Raw genomic sequence first — 16,724 nt, forward strand, 5'->3', positions numbered from 1 at the left:
ACTTTTCACACCTGCTAGGATGGAAATATAACCGTCATACATTTGGAATGCTGTGATCTCAAGCAGTCTTTATATAAGTTGAATTACATTGAATGTTAGATTTTTAAATAATATTTGGCAAGTTTTGCAAAAGAAATTATATCTCTGATCATTTGGTCCTATCTAGGAATATGTAAAAGATTTTTTGTTTTTGGTTTTTTTTTTGCGGGGGGGGGGGGGGGGGCGTTGTTGGTTTGGTTTTGTTTTTTTTTTAGGTAATATGTGACCAAAGTTAATTTTCTTCCTAAGGCCTAAATAAAGAGAAAGCAGTTTCCCATATTTGGTTGTGATACCTTTATCCTCATTATCTAAAATTGAGGAACAGGCTTATTGAATAAGAAGCTGAAACATTCTCTTCATTTTATCCCAATGCTGTTATCTTGATTGTCTAATTCCTAAAAAGTAATATTGCTTTCTGAATTAATTGCTAGCTCTGTTAGAGTAAGATTAAACCAATCTACTGTTAGGGGGTTAGTTTGTACACCAGATTTACACAAACTGCATTATGGGCTAGTCAATGAACTTTGAGTAATGGGTTCAAAATATCGTTTCTTAGTAACATGTTCAAAGGCTTGAATCAAACCTGTTTACTGAACTAGATACTTAAGGGTTTGATGTGTTGGTTTTGTTTTTGGGGTTTTTGTTGTTGTTAATCCTCACACGACGATATTTTTCCATTGATTTTTAGGGAGAGTGGAAGAGAGAGGGAAAGACAGAAACATTGATGTGAGAGAAACACATTGATTGGTTGCTGCCTGCAACCAAGGTACATGCCCTTGACCCAAATCGAACCCAGGACCCCTTGGTCCGCAGGTCAACGCTCTATCCGATGAGCCAAACCGGCTAGGGTGATGTGTTGGTTTTTAAAAATTATTTCTATGTCATTTTGAGGAGTATGGTAACTAGAACAGGTGATTTCTGGTTTATGCAATCCATCCTGAAATATTTTTCATATTAGACCCCAACATTTATTTTTTTTTTCTTAATTCCTACCTACCTACATATATATATATATATATATATATATATATATATATATATATATATATATATATAAAAGGCTAATATTCAAAGTGTCCCCTCGGGAGTTCGACTGGGAGACTGGGAGTTCGATTACTCGCTATGACATGCACTGACCACCAGGGCGCAGTGCGGAACAAAGGGAGGCCCCGGTCAGCAGCCAGAAGGATCGCAGACCAGGCCTAGGGACCCTACCCATGCACGAATTTCATGCACCAGGCCTCTAGTTGTTTTATAAAAGGTGCTACCCAATATAAGGTAGAGCAAAAGTAAATCTACAGATGTTCATATGAAAAACAACAATAAATAAGAAAAAACTCTGTTTGCATATTTACAACTGTAAACTTAGTTTTGCCCAATCCTATAGTTAATACTGAGTAAATGGGTAGTAGACTAGATATGTGACATTTAACAAAATTTGGTTTAAACTGGTTGGGCTTTATTCAACAAATTTTACTTTGGCCACTGATTTTCAAATATCTGGTCTAGGGTGACATATTACAACTATTTCAAGTAGAAAGTGAAGACTGATTCATGTTTAAGAGTGGAAGAGGGAGAGGCAAGTATTATGTTTTTTAAAGTATTTTCATCACTTTGTTGTTCAGATGCTAGGTTGTTTATAAGCCCTGGTCCTGATACGTAAATAGAAAAGCCTTTTAAAATAACTGCATTGGAAGAGCATTTTTCTTCATCCAAATAGAAATTCTTATTTCAGTTCACATATTAATGTACATTAACATAATCCAGGGTTGGAATAAATTTAAGTCTGTTGGTCCCTGTTGCCTCATATCCTAGCACATTAAACACCACGGCTGTCTTTTAAGCATGAACATTTGATTTTTTTTTTCCCTTATCAAATTGGGCAGAAAAACATCAGAGGAGGACAGATATCCCTATATGAAAAGTACCAGGTGAGGAAATACAAAATATTTTTGTGGAGTGAAACACTATTCATTTTAATGGAAACTTTTCCCTATCATTGATAATTTCTTACCTGACACAGTCTTCTCAAGCGTTTTTAAAATATTTTTTATTAAAGTATAGTTGACATACAATATTGTATTTCAGGTGTACAACATAGTGATTAAGCATTTATATATCTTAAGTTGTGAACACACTGAATTCTTGTTAACTATCACAATACAAAGCACACTAGTGACTATATTCCTCTTGCCTTTTTCATCCATCCCTCCCATCCCCTCTGGCAACCAGCAGTTTTTTGTTTCTGAGTCCATTTTTCTTTTGTTTTTTTATTTGATTTTTTTTTAAAGTTTAACATAATTGGAATTATGTGGTATTTATGTTTGGCTAATTTCACTTACCATAATACCCTCTAGGTCTCACCATATCACAAATGCAGGATTTCATTTTTTATTGGTGAGTAATATTTCATTATATATATATATATATATACATATATATACATACACACACACACACACACATACACACACACATATATATATATTACATCTTTATTTTTCTTAATATATTTTATTGATTTTTTACAGAGAGGAAGGGAGAGGGATAGTCAGAAACATCGATCAGCTGCCTCCTGCACACTTCCTACTGGGGATGTGCCCACAACCAAGGCACATGTCCTTGACCAGAATCAAACCTGGGATCCCTCAGTTCACAGGCCAATGTTCTATCCACTGAGCCAAACCGTTTAGCACTATATTACATCTTTATTCATTCGTCTGTTGATGAATACCTAGATCACTTCCACGTCTTACCTATTGTAATTAATGCTTCAGTGAATATAGGGGTGCATGTTTTTTAATTACTTTTTGTTATCTTTGGATAAATACACAAGTGAAATTGCTGGGATTTATGGTAGTTCTATTTTTAGTTTTTTGGGGAATCTCCATACTGTTTTCCTTAGTGGCTGCGCCAATTTGCAGTCCTACCAACAGTACTGGGTCCTCTTTAACCCACATCCTTGCTAACACTTGTTTGTTGACTTTTTTATAATAGCCTAACTGGTATTTCATTGTGGTTTTGATTTGCATTTTCCTGATTACAGATTTTGAGCATCTTTTCATGTATTGGCCATCTGCATATCTTTGGAGAAATGTCTCTTCACATCCTCTGCCCATTTTTCATCAGAGTATTTACTTTTTTGTTACTGAGTTCTATGAGTCATATTTTGGATATCAGCCCCTTACTGAATGTATCACTGATCATCATCTCCCATTCAGTAGGTTGTTTTGTTGATGGCAAAGCCTTTTGGTGTGTAGTCACATTTGTTTATCTTGACTTGTTTCCCTTGTACAAGAGGACATACCCAAAAACAATTACTAAAATGTCAAATAATTTACTATCTATGTGTTCTGGTTATATGGTTTCAGATCTTATAATTTAAGTCTTTAATCCACTTCGAGTTTATTTTATACTAGAGGCCCGATGCACGAAGATTCGTGTAAGAATGGGCCTTCCTTCTCCTGGCTGCTGGCACCACCTTTGCCCTGGCTGGAGCGCCTTTCCACCTTCCCACGCTGCCTAGAGGCCCGGAGCAGCTGGGGTGGTGCAGACTGCCCTGCCCCCAGCCGCTCGGTGCCTACATATGCAAATTAACCCACCATCTTTGTTGGGTTGATTTGCATACTCCTGATTGGCTGGTGGGCATCGTGAAGGTACAGTCAATTAGCATGTTACTCTTTTATTAGTGTAGATGGTGTAAAAGAGTGGTTCAGTTTTGTGTTTTTTTTTTTTTTTTTTTTAAATTTTATTGTTTAAGGTATTACAAATAGTAGTACATATGTCTCCTTTTTTTTTTCTTTTTTCTTTTTTTTCCCACTGACCTCCCCCCGGCCTCCTGTTCTGTGGGGGGTTTTTTTGCATGTATTTGTCCAGTTTTCCCAGCACCACTTGTTGAAGACACTTCCAATTTCTCCATTGTATATTCTTGCCTCCATTGTTTTTGATTAATTGACCATATAACTGAAGGTTTATTTTTGGGCTCTCCACTTTTTTCCATTGAGCTATGTTTGTTTTGTGCCAGTGCCATATTGTTTTGATTATTAAAGCTTTGTAGTATATTTAAAGTCAAGAGGCATCTCATACATGCAACTGTTCTTTCTCAAGGTTTCTTTGGTTGTGGTTGTTTGGTGTTTCCATATTAATTTTAGGGTTATTTTTGTTCTGAGAAGAGTGCCATTGGTACTTTAATAGGATTTCATTAAATCTATTGATTGCTTTGGATATTATGGACATTTTCATGATATTAATCATTGTAGTCTATGAGCTTGGTATATCTCTCCATTTATTTGTGTCCTCTTCAATTTCTTCAGGGTCTTATAGTTTTCAGAGTACAGGTCTTTCATCTCTTTGCCTAAAACCTTATTCCTAGGTTTGTGGGTTGTTGTTGTTGTTTTTTTATGCAGTTATAAATGGGATTGTTAATTTCTCTTTTTGATCATTATTAGAGCTTAGAAAGGTGATGGGTTTCTATCTATTAATTTTGTATTCTGCTACTTCATTCTATTAATTTTTTGGATTCTTTAAGGTTTTCTATATAATGTCATCTACGAATAGTGATTGTTTTATTTATACCCTTCTGATTTGGTTGGTTTTAATTTTTTTCTTTTTTTTCTGTCTGATTGCTATGGCTAGGACTTCTACTGTGTTGAATAGAAGTGGTAAAAGTGAACATCCTTTTCTTCCTGATCTTAAAGAAAAAGCTTTCAGCTTTTCACCACTGAGTATGATGTTAGCTTTGGGCTTATCATACATAGCTTTTTTGAAAAAAAATTTTGTTTAAAGTATTACATGATTCTCCTTTTTTCCCCTCTCATATATAGCTCTTATAATTTTGAGGTTACTTCCTTCTAGCCCCCACGTTGCTGAGATACTGAATTTTGTCAAATACTTTTTCTCTACCTATTGAGATGATTGTGATTTTTTTTTTTAATATATTTTATTGATTTTTTACAGAGAGGAAGAGAGAGGGATAGAGAGTTAGAAACATCGATGAGAGAGAAACATCGATCAGCTGCCTCTTGCACACCCCCCACTGGGGATGTGCCCGCAACCAAGGTACATGCCCTTGACCGGAATCAAACCTGAGACCTTCCAGTCCACAGGCCGACGCTCTATCCACTGAGCCAAACCAGTCTCGGCTGATTGTGATTTTTATCCCTCAGTTTGTTGATGTGATGTACCACCAGGTTAGAGAAGTTTTTAGCTATTATTTTTTCAATCCCTTGTTTTCTCTCTTCTCCTTCTGGTACCCCTATGATGCAAATGTTGGTATACTTCAGGTTGTACCAGAGGCCCCTTAAACTATCAGTTTTTAAAATTCCATTTTATTTTTGCTGTTCCATTTGGGTGTTTTCCACTACCTTGTCTACCAGATTGCTGATTCAATCCTCTTCTTCATCTGCCCACTCATCAGTCCCCAGTCCCACCCCACCGCCAGCCACCTGCTTCCCCATGGACAGAGGTGGGAGACGTGGGGGGGGGAGGGGAGGGACCGAGAGGTAATCATTGTACCTCATGGTGACTGGTTGAGCGGTCATTCCACTTATGGTCCTTGGCCTTTTATTATATAGGATTCTATTTTAAGCAGATAGACATTTAAATTCAAATGCATTTGAAAAGCACTACATTTTTACTCCCCCTTCCACATTTTACAATTTTGACAGTTTATAATTTTTTTGTTTTGTGTATCCCTGACAGATTATAGTTAATTTTGCTGCTTTTTTTCTTTTAATCTTCATATTAGCTTTTTAAATGGTTTACTCACTGTTTATCATATACAGTAGGTGCTTGGGTTACGTCAGAGATCTGTTCCTATGGCGCGACAAAACTCATTTTTCGCCGTAAGTCGGAACCCACCTACATAAGCACCTACATCACTCACACAGAGCACATACACAGCAGTAATGAAGTGAGACAGTAAAAAAAATTTTTAAAAAAGATAATTCCTGACCTTTACTTGTGGTAAATAAATAATAAAAAACATAAAGCACATTTGTAAATATGTCGAAATGATGGAACTTTTTTATAAATAAATGGGAGATGGTGACGTAACCACGAAACAACGTACATCGAGTCCGATGTAACCCGAGGACTGCCTGTAGTTGCCTTTACAGTGAGATTTTTAATTTCCTCAGTTTTCTTATTTCTGGTTATGGCCTTTTCATTTCTGTAGAAAGAAGCCCCTTTAACATTTCTTATAAAGGCATTTAAGTGGTGACGAACTCCTTTAGTTTTTGCTTTTCTGGGAAACTCTTAAGCTCTCCTTCAATTTTGAATGATAACCTTTCTTTGAACATTTAAAATATTTCCTGCCACTCCCTTTGGCTTGTAGAGTTGCTGCTGAGAAATCAATTGTATAGCCTTCGAGGGTTTTCCTTGTATGTGATTTTTTGCTTCCCTCTTGCTGCCTAAAAAATGTCTCTTTAACCTTAACTTTTGCCATTTTAATTACAAAAATTAAAATGGTGTGGGACTCTGGTTTCTCTTGTTTGAAACTCTATGTTTCTGGGACCTGGATGTCATGTTCCCTTACAGATTAGGAAAGTTTTCAGCCATTATTTCTTCAAGTATACTTTCTGCCCCTTTCTCCTTCTTGGACCCCTACCATGCAAATATTAGAGTGCTTGATTTTGTCCCAGAGATCCAATCCATCCCTTGTACAATCGTCTTGTCTTTTTTTCTTTCTTTCTTTCTTTTTTTTTTTTTTTACTATTCTGAATGAGTGATTTCCATTATTCTTTCAGGTTGCTAATCTGTAGTGTATTAAGTAATCTCTTGTTGATTCCTTCTAATATAGTTTTCATTTCTGTTATTGTATTCATCATCTCTGATCTTTGTTGTGCAGGGCTGGGCAAAAGTAGGCTTATAATTATTCATATGGAAAATAATACAATTAATAAATAATCCTATATAATAAACGTGTAATATACTAATTAGACCGGACGTCCTTCCAGACATCCTTCCGGGGCTGCGAGGGCTGAGGCAGAGGTGGCCACCTAGGAGGGTGGGGGCCAAGAGTGGTGGGGCCAAGGCAGAGGTGGCCGCCACTGTGGCAGGGGCCAAGCACCTTGCACAAATTTCATGCATCAGGCCTCTAGTACAAGAATAAGCTTTTGCACACTTAAAACTAAGTCTACTTTTGCCCACTCCTATATTTTCTAATTCTTTGCTGAAGTTCAGAGTTCCTCTATTCACAAGTTTGTTGAGCATCCTTATGACCATTTCTTTGATTCTTTATCAGGCAAATTATCTCCATTTCATTAGAGTTATTATCCAGTGTTTCTTATCTCTTCATTTGGGGCATATTCTTCTCCCTATTTGACTTTCTTTTTTGTCCCCAAGAGTTCGATGATAGATATATTGCTTTCCCAATCTTGAAACAGTAGTCTTGTATAGAAGTGACCACTGTGTAGACTGTGCCGGCAGGTTGAAGTTGGGGCAGGAGCAGGGTCCAGTAAGGACAGCGTCCGTGTGAGTGTGTGTGTGTGTGTGTGTGTGGTAGTTCCCTATTGTTCCGGCTGTCCATGGTCAGAATGGAATCAGGGCAGGACAGCCTGATGCGCCCTGCTAGATTCTTTCTCTGCATGGAGTAGCCCTGTGTGCAACCGCACCTTGTACCTGCTGGATCAATTTTTGGGTGGAGGGGCCCTGTCCATTCGTGCTGTGGTACCCTCATGTTCCTGCTCCAGTTAGTTCCAGAAGGGGTGGCTGGGGACACAATACAAGGTCCCTGCAGGAATACCTGGATAGGGCTCCCACCCACTATCCAAGTGCAGGGGAGACAAACAGTGGTGCTGTCCGGTTCCTCTGGTCCTGAGCCGTTCTCTCAGCTCCTGAATAGCTCTTGCCCAACCTTCTTTATGTGGTCTTTTCTGGTGTGGAAGCTATTCACTTGGCTCTCAGTTGTCTCGGGAAGAATTGCTTTATATAGAGTTGTATATTCACTGTGTCCTTGGGAGGCGGCGAGTTCAGTGTCCTATGCTGCCATCTTGGACTCACCTCAGAATGTTACATTTTTTCTTTCAGAAATCCTCTGGTCATGTGCTGCTTCATGTTTCAGTCATGTTGCATATACAACATTGATCCCACCAGGTTATAATGGATTATGAGCAAAAAGTTTGTATGCAATGCTGAAAGAAAAGGCTGGACCTGATGTTGAATTTACTGCTATCTCTGGGTAGTTTAAATAGAAGAGGCTCAGCATGCTGTTTACTACCTGTGCCCACCCAAGACTGGGACCCAGAATTGACAGAGGAGCAAGAGGAGCAAGCTGAGAAGTGGGGGTAACCGTCTTGTGATTGAAAAGGTATTCAGGAACACAGATTTCAATTTTGTGCGTGTTAATATATAAAATTCCTCTCCTCAAATCTATACTTTTAAAATAATTTTTAAAATGTATTTCTTTTTGTTGATTTCAGAGAGGAATGGGGAGATAGAAACATCAATGATGAGAGAGAATCATTGATCAGCTGCCTCCTGCACACTCCCTGGGGATCGAGCCCACAACCCGGGCATGTGCCCTTGACCGGGAATCAAACCCGGGACCCTTCAGTCTGCAGGCCGACGCCCTATCCACTGAAGCAAACCCGCTAGGGCCAAATCTATAATTCTTTAAACCTGGGGGCATCGACAGTATAGAAGAAAGTCTGAGGTGGTCATTGTGGATAAATGATCATTTGAGAGCAGGAAGGTCACATTCTTTCAGTAAATGTTGAGGAAATAAATTTCAGATATCTGATTGACATCAATGACCATTTACATACAGAGCTTTAGTTGTATTACTGTCTCCTATATACTTTCAATATCCAAAACAACTTTACTCCGAAATCTCAAATTTAGAAATTCACCTCTGACCTTAACAGCTCTATTTCTTTACACATAGTCATGTCAGGTTATTATTCATCTATCTTCACCTGTCTCATAAGCCCTGTTTAAATTTTTAATTGAGCTATCATTTCAATATCACTGTTGTCAGTATCCCAACTAACCTTTCCCTATGTGGTGCCTTTCTGGAAAACCCCTTGAATAATCCTCTACAGATTATTTCTAGAGAAAAACACCAAATGCACAAATCGGAATTACTAAAAGTTAATGTTAATTGATCTCAACACTGCATGTTCTTGGTGTTTTCTCTAGTCAAACTCTTTTCTCATTCTCCTAAATAACAATTTAAAACCTCTATTCTCAAACTTGTCTGGCATCAATGACCCTCTCTTTTCTCCTTCCCTCTTAACATGTCTTTGCCTTCCAGCTTACATAAGAAATAGAGATTTTATCAGGCAGACGTTCTCTGAGCGTCCACCTAAATCCACAGCCATGGAAAATGTCTCACTACTCCAGGTCACATCCCAGTTCTACCACCTTAGCTGATAAACTGAGTGACCTGGGGCCTAACTAGGCCTGAAGCTCTAGTCCCTGGCTGTAAAATGAGTGTAGCAATAGCAACCACCCTGAGGAGTTACTGTGAGAATTAGATAAAACACGTAAAAAGCTTTAGCACACCAATAGTTAATAAGTGCTCAATAAATGCTAGCTACTGCTAACCCTTTGCATCTTCTTGTGCAAAGATTATCTGCTTTTGAGTCTTCAACCCCTCCCTTAATCTAATGAACTTTTTCTGTCTGCATTTGTACCCCAAAAGATTTCACATCTTTTTAAAAAGATTGTTCCTAGATATCATGCACTTCAGCTGTAATCCTAATTCCACACCTTCTACATCCAATTTTAATAACTTGTTTCTATTACTGTCTCTACTCACTGCCATTCCTTCCCTTCTCAGTCACTTCAATATGGTTTCACCCAACTTTGATATAACTGCATTGAAAACTACTTTCATCACATCAATGATTCCATTTTCCTTAAACAGGTATTTTTTTCACTTCATTCCTTGCTTGACCTGTTACTTGGCATTGTTAACCAGTAGTGTTCAAATGAACATATACTCCTGGTAAATGAGGGGTTCTACAGAATCAATTTCCCAACCCTGTACACACACACACACACACACACACACACACACACACACACACTAGTCCCCCACCTTGTCTGTGGGGGATATGTCCCAAGGCCGCCAGTGGATGCCTGGAACTACAGATAGTACAAAACCCTATGTAAAATGTGTGTTTTTCCTATACATACATACTTATTGTAAAGCTTAATTTATACATTAGGCACAGTAAGGTTAATAATAAAACAACTATTATAACAATATACTGTAATGAAAATATTGTGCTGTACTTACCCTTCTTGAGATGAGGTAAGATGACACAATGAAGTAAGGTGAATGTTGTAGGCATTGTGACAGCATTTGGCTACTATAAGGTTTGCTTGAACACAAGCACTGTGATGCCACGTCAGTTGACCTGGTAACAAGACAGCTGTGGAGTGACTGTCGGGCAAGTAGCATATACAGGGTGGATATGGTGGACAGAGGGACGGTTCACATCCCAAGCAGGACAGAGCGGGATGGCTTGCAACTTAGAACTTACACATTACTTCTGGGATTTTCCATTAATATTTCAGACTGTGGTTGACCATGGGAAACTGAAACAACAGAAAGTGAAACTGTAGATAAAGGGGGAGTTACTGTACTTCTCCCTAAATTGATGGATCCCCCTGAAAACTACCTCTCCTTTCACAGCAGCCTTTCCCCCCCTCTCAGAAGGTGTCCCACAATTACTCCCGGCAATGGGGAAAGCAAAGGAGTGCTTCCGCATGCTCCGCCCGAGGGGGACCACTGCAGCTACCAAGCAGTGCCTTCCCATTCCCTCCAATACCCAACACTTCACTGCCCCCCCCGCCCCCGAGCTGGAAGGACCCTAACTTGCACCTACTGAAAATGCTGCCTCTTGTGCCATTATCAGCACCAAGATGTTGTCTCCTATGGAGACATTTTGCCCGCCGATCTTTTCAAATTATGTAGGCTGTTTTCTAAAGGACTGTTATATTAGACACTAGAGGCCCAGTGCACAAAATTGGTGCATTATGGGGAGGGAGTCCCCCAGCATGGCGTGCACCCTCTTGCATCTGGTCAAGGGTAACCCTCGAGGAATGTCCAATTGCTGGTTTAGAAGTTAGAAAACAACCTTGTGAGAAAAAACAAAACAAAACAAAACAAAAAAAAACAGAGGCCACTCCAGCAAGGGTGGGTTCTGAGGAGCTAGGGTTAACTTTCTGCCTGAAGATTAGCCAGGCCAGGGAAGAGGGGGGGAAGGAATGTGTGTGTGTGTGTGTGTGTGTGTGTGTGTGTGTGTGTATGTGTGTGAGAGAGAGAGAGAGAGACACCCCCCCTAAAGACTCCAGACTCTTTTGTTCTAAAGCACAAAACTTTGCTTTCCCCACGTTTATCGCATGTCTAAACACAAACCATGTACTTCAAGCAACATATATTAGGGAAGGAGAATGTAGCCTTAAAGCAAAGGGTAGGGGTGTCAGAGGTAACTCCTCTCATCCCCCAGCTGGAGCTCCTTGGGGGCCTGCCTCTCTGCGAATCCACATTTATCTCTTGGCACATGGGAGGTTAGGGAGCTGGGAGGTTAGGGAGCGCAGCATTATCCTGGGAGGGGAAGGGCATGGGGACTGCACCCATGATACTCGCTCCAAGTCTCATTTCCTCACCCTCCCAGGTCGCTTGCCACCCCACCACTGATCCAGTGAATGGGGTCGGAGGTCTGCAGCTGGATGCCTCCAGGCAGAGAGCACGCTGGGGGCTGGGTGGTCCAGCTCTGAGGCCCCTGTGTCCACGCCCTACCCTGGCCAGCTTCCCGCCTGCTGGCAGTGGATCAGGGTGTTCCGCCCCACCGTGTGCCAGGCTCAATCTGACGGTGCGGGGAGAGATATTGGGCGGCTCCATGGTGGGTGGCTCCATGGCTAGTGCCTTCCCTGTTTCCAAAAAGGTTTTCCAAAGCCTTCAGGGACTGGGAGGTTGGCCCGTTGCTGGCAGCTGGCCCCACCCCCCACCCAACCTGCCTTGTCCTGGCGCTGCCCGCGTCTGCCGCCACCCACCCCCAGTTCCCTGTTCCCCATTGGGTGGTCGGCGCCTGCCGGCCAGAGGGAAGGACCGGAAGGTTGGCCGGCAGGCCCCGATCAGATGATCGGGTGGTCAGTGTGCATCATAGTGACCAGTCGTTCTGGTCGTTCGGTTGTTCCGCCATTAATGGTTCCTTAGGCTTTTATATATATAGGTAAGATTGGTCCTGAAAACTGAGGCTCACAAAGTTAATGCAGTGAAGATAAAACAGCTTGAGCTTCCCAAAAAACAAAGTTAAAGGGAAACATTCCTATGTCTCCAGTTAAACTGGCATTAGGCTCTTTTTCTTTATAGAACAGATTATTGGTAGTAGGTGAAACTTGCATGTGGGTATTTCTTGTCCTTAGATTAGTAGTTCTCAACCAGGAGGAATTTTGCCCACCAGGGAACATTTGGCAATGTCTGGGTGTATTTTTGTTACAACTGGGAGGTGGTATTGGTAGGTAGTGGGAGAGACAGGGATGTTGCTAAACATCCCACAATGCACCAGACAGACCTCCACAACAAAGAATTATCTGGCCCCAAATATCAATAGTGTTAATATTGAGAAGCCCTACCTTTAGACCCAGGTAAAATGGGCTACTGCCTTGGGACCCATGTGTTAGAGGGCCCTGCATGTCACAAATACATATTTATCAAAGGGATGTAGGTACCTCTGTCACTCAGAATCTGCCACAGAGGGCTGGCATAATGCAGCCTATAACCTTAAGTATTTAACCTGGTGACCAGGAAACTGGTCTTTTGCCCTATGGCCTTGAAACAAAGGTGACTATGTCCAAATTCCATGAATGTGGATGTTGCCACTGCTCATGGCAGAGACAGACACTGCTCCAGGGTGTGGGAGAATTTGAGTGGTAAAAGCATTTCCGTAAGAGAGAGGTTTCTCACATGGACATGATGGGTTCTTGCATCCTGAGATACTGTTTCCCCCGGGTGGGAAAGAGTACAAAGGGCTAGCATTCATGTAACTGAAATCCATAAAAGAGAACACTGAGTATGGGCAAAATCAAATTTTTAAAGAGATCTGAGATCTACAAATAGCAAATTGGATAAAGACAAAATCACATCTAGGCAAATTGCAGTCAAAGTGCTGTGAACTGAAAAGAAGAACAGTCAGTGCAGGAGTGGCCTCAGCATCATGGCGGAGTGAGAAGTCCTCTCCTCTCTGTTTCTCTCCTTAAATTTACAAGTCAGACAAGTATCACTCAACTGAGGGATCCCCTCCTCAACAAACTCACCTGGAAGATCTATGTATGCATCAGTACAACGGAAAGTGAGCCGACTGGAATCAACAGGGGAGGCGAGTTGGCAGGATGGACAGGCATGATTGCCACATGCAGTTCAGTGCCCACCACAGCTCCAATGAGTGCAGCAGCAGCGGGGAGTCGGCTGCCACCGTCACATCAGGCCTGGATTGTAAGAGGGACAGAAGTAGTGGTCCCCCCAAGAAAAGGCATCTCCCCACCTCCCTATTGCAGCAGACAGAGAGGTGGCTGGGAAGCTTAAAACAACACAGCACTGCTCACAGCCATTACTGGGAGGGGGCAGAGCTTCGGATCTTGAACTTGGCCTCCATAGCCCCACCCCTCCCAGCAGAGCCTGGGAAAGAGCCAAGAAGCCCCAGGCCGGGCAGCGATGCTGAGGCCCAGTGCTGGCGGGGGGCAGAGCCACAGGTCACCAACGTGCTTCCCTTGCCCCATCCGACCTGCCAAAGCCAGGAAGAGAACACTAAGACGCTTTAAACAGTATAGCAGGCTGAAAAAATTGGAACCTGACCCCCACCCCACCCCATTCATCCTGGCAGAGCCCTATAGAGGCAGTGGATACACGCCCCCAAAATACAGCAGGGCCAGAGACCATTCGTAAAAGAATAGTAAATCTGCGAAAGGCAAAATAAGGTTTCTAGAAAATACCATAGAGGATATTTTTATGGCTTAAGTATAGGAAGACTTTAAAGATGCAAACCCCACAAATTACAAACCGGATTACCTTAAAATGAGTGATTTCTATTCATCAAAAGACACTGACAAGTCAAGCTACGGGGTAGATATTTACAATGCATGTCATTGCTAAGAGGCTCTCTGTCAGATACTTGTTCCTCTGCACATCCTCTCCGCCCCATTGTCCTCTGGCTGTTACTGCTGCGGGATCTCACTCCAGCTACACCTCTCATTGGATGCCCCAAGGCTTCTTAGCTATGGGAGTCCCTCAGACATGTGGGATCCGGGGACCTGAGGAACTTACATGCTGACGGGGAACCTTTGGTCACTGGGGGCCCTGAGCTAGAGGATACATGCTCTTCTTTCAGACCTCAGGTGAGTAACTCTGAGGTGCTTTTACATGGCTCTTCGTCTCAGTGAGACTGAGCCCCAAGTTTCACACATCAGTGTCGGACCAACTCGAGACATTACCTTTCTCTTGTTTTCCCCTCCTTTGTTTCCGCTTCTGTTCCACAGAGTCATTTCCCAAATATGCCATCTACCTGCAAGCCCCTGCCCGGCTCTGCTTTCTAAGGGTAACCCAGGCTCAGACAGGCTTATATCCAGAATCCCTACAAACCCGCAAGAAAAAGATACACAACCCAATAGAAGAAGGATGAGACTTGACAGGCCCATCACAAAACAGGAAGTCCAAATGGTCCATGAACATTTGAAAAAATGTTCAAAGTCATTAATAAGGGAGATGCTAATACACCTGTACCATGCACATCAGAATGCCTTTATAAAGGTTTTTTGCATATATAATCTATTGCTGGGTAACAAATTACCCCTAAAGTTAGCATCTTAAAGCAATAAACATTTATCTCCTAGTTCCTGTGAGTTGGGAATCTGGGCTTAGTGGGGTGCCTCTGGCCAAGGCTGTCTACAAGTTGTAATCAAGGTGTCAGCCAGGTCTGCAGTCATCTCAAAGTTCAACGTGGAGGAGACCCCACTTCCAAGCTCTCTCTCAGCTCTCAGGTGCTCCCAGGCTGTTGGTCTGAGATGTCAGTTCCTTCCCCGGGGGCATCTTCATAGATGAACTCACAACATGACTCCTCACAGTAAGCAATGAGAACGCCAAGGAGGATGCCCAAGACAGAAGCCACAGTCTTGTCACCTCATCTTGAAAGTGGCTTCCTGTTGTATTCCCTTATATCCTCTTCATTAGAAGCCAACACTTGGGGGGAGGGGCTTGTTCATGGGATTGTTGGGGACCCTCTGAGAGGCTGCACCTCAGCGAGGATGTGGAGTAACTCATATACTGAGGGTAGGAGTCCAGATTAGGACGACTGCTTTGGAAAACAGTGGCATTTTCTACCTAAGTTGAAGATATGTTTATCTTATGAACTAGCACCTCTTTGTCTAGGTATATTCCAAAAGAAATAGGGTTCACATACCCCAAGAGACATGTATACAAATGTTTGCAGCATCATTTATTTGTAATAGCTCCAAACGGGAAGCACCCAGATGTCCTTCAATAATAGAATGGATACATGACTGTTGACTATTCCTTCAATGGATAAAATGACAAAATAAGCAAAACATATAGTTACATGGATGGGTATCACATCATCATGTTTAGTGAAAAAAAGCCAGACAAAGGAATGCATTCTTTATTATTCCATTCATATACATTTCAGAAAATGAACAAAACTAAGCTACAAAACTAAGTCCATTATTTATTTGGCGATGCCTGCTTCCATAGTAAAACCATAAAGAAAAGGCCAGCCCTAGCTGGTTTGGCTCAGTGGATAGAGCGTAGGCCTGCGGACCAAGGGGTCCCAGGTTCGATTCTGGTCAAGGGCACGTACCGCCGTTGTAAGCTCTTCCCTGGCCTGGGCCCTGGTCGGGGCACGTGCGGGAGGCAACCCATCAGTGTGCCTCTCACACTGATGTTTCTCTCTGTCTTTCCCTCTTCTTCCACTCTCTAAAAGTCAATGGAAAAATATCCTTGGGTAAGGATGAAAAAGAAAAGGATCCAAAGTGTTGAGTTCAGTTCAGGACAACTTCCCTGTTCTGTTAATTAAACTTTGGGACATTGAAACACAGGCCAGGGGAGATGACCGGATAGAAAACATTGTTCTATTCACTTACCTCCCAGCCTACACAAAAGAAAAAGAAAAAAGAAAAGGAGAAGGCCAGCAGGTGGTTACCACAGAAGTCAGGAGAGTGGTTATCCTTTGTGGGAAAGCTGAGTGCTTCCGAAGAGGCATAGGCATGGCCACAGCTCCCGCCACTTCTGGACTGAGGTGGGGGTTAGACAGGTGTTTCTTTTCTGATCATTTGCGGAGCAGCACATTGTTACTTTGTGTACCTTCTGTATGTACGTTCCATGCCGCCCTAAGGAGAGATGTCACAAACCTGCACACAAACCCACATCCTATCATCCAGCCACCCACAAAGGCAGACCCAGGGGCTGGCCTGGGGGAAGTGCTGGCTGTATGTGAGCCAGTGTCCATTTTCGGGACCCCTTCCAGTGGGAACTCCGTCTGCCTCACCTCTTGATGGTGCCAAGCACCGGAAGGCAAGGAAGGCAGCGGGGCTGAGCCTCCTGGAAGCCCTGTTTGCAGCAGGTTTGGCCTGGAGGGGCTGAGACAGGGCCAGCCTCCTGCAGTCATTGCAGGAGGGGAGTGTGGTGGGCGCCGGGGCTGGCTGCTGGGCCCCGGTCAGCAGTC

At 42.3% G+C, this 16,724-nt stretch overlaps 1 non-coding gene across 1 annotated transcript; it reads left to right on the plus strand.

Moving 5' to 3' along the window:
- The first annotated feature begins 16,025 nt into the window (after positions 1 to 16,025).
- Positions 16,026 to 16,159, plus strand: LOC114234965 (small nucleolar RNA SNORA36 family). Its single transcript, XR_003621145.2, has one exon. It is a non-coding gene; the product is annotated as a small nucleolar RNA SNORA36 family (small nucleolar RNA).
- The last annotated feature ends 565 nt before the right edge of the window (positions 16,160 to 16,724 follow it).

The sequence above is a fragment of the Eptesicus fuscus genome, chromosome 13 (assembly GCF_027574615.1).
Source record: "Eptesicus fuscus isolate TK198812 chromosome 13, DD_ASM_mEF_20220401, whole genome shotgun sequence".
Classification (NCBI taxonomy): domain Eukaryota; kingdom Metazoa; phylum Chordata; class Mammalia; order Chiroptera; family Vespertilionidae; genus Eptesicus; species Eptesicus fuscus.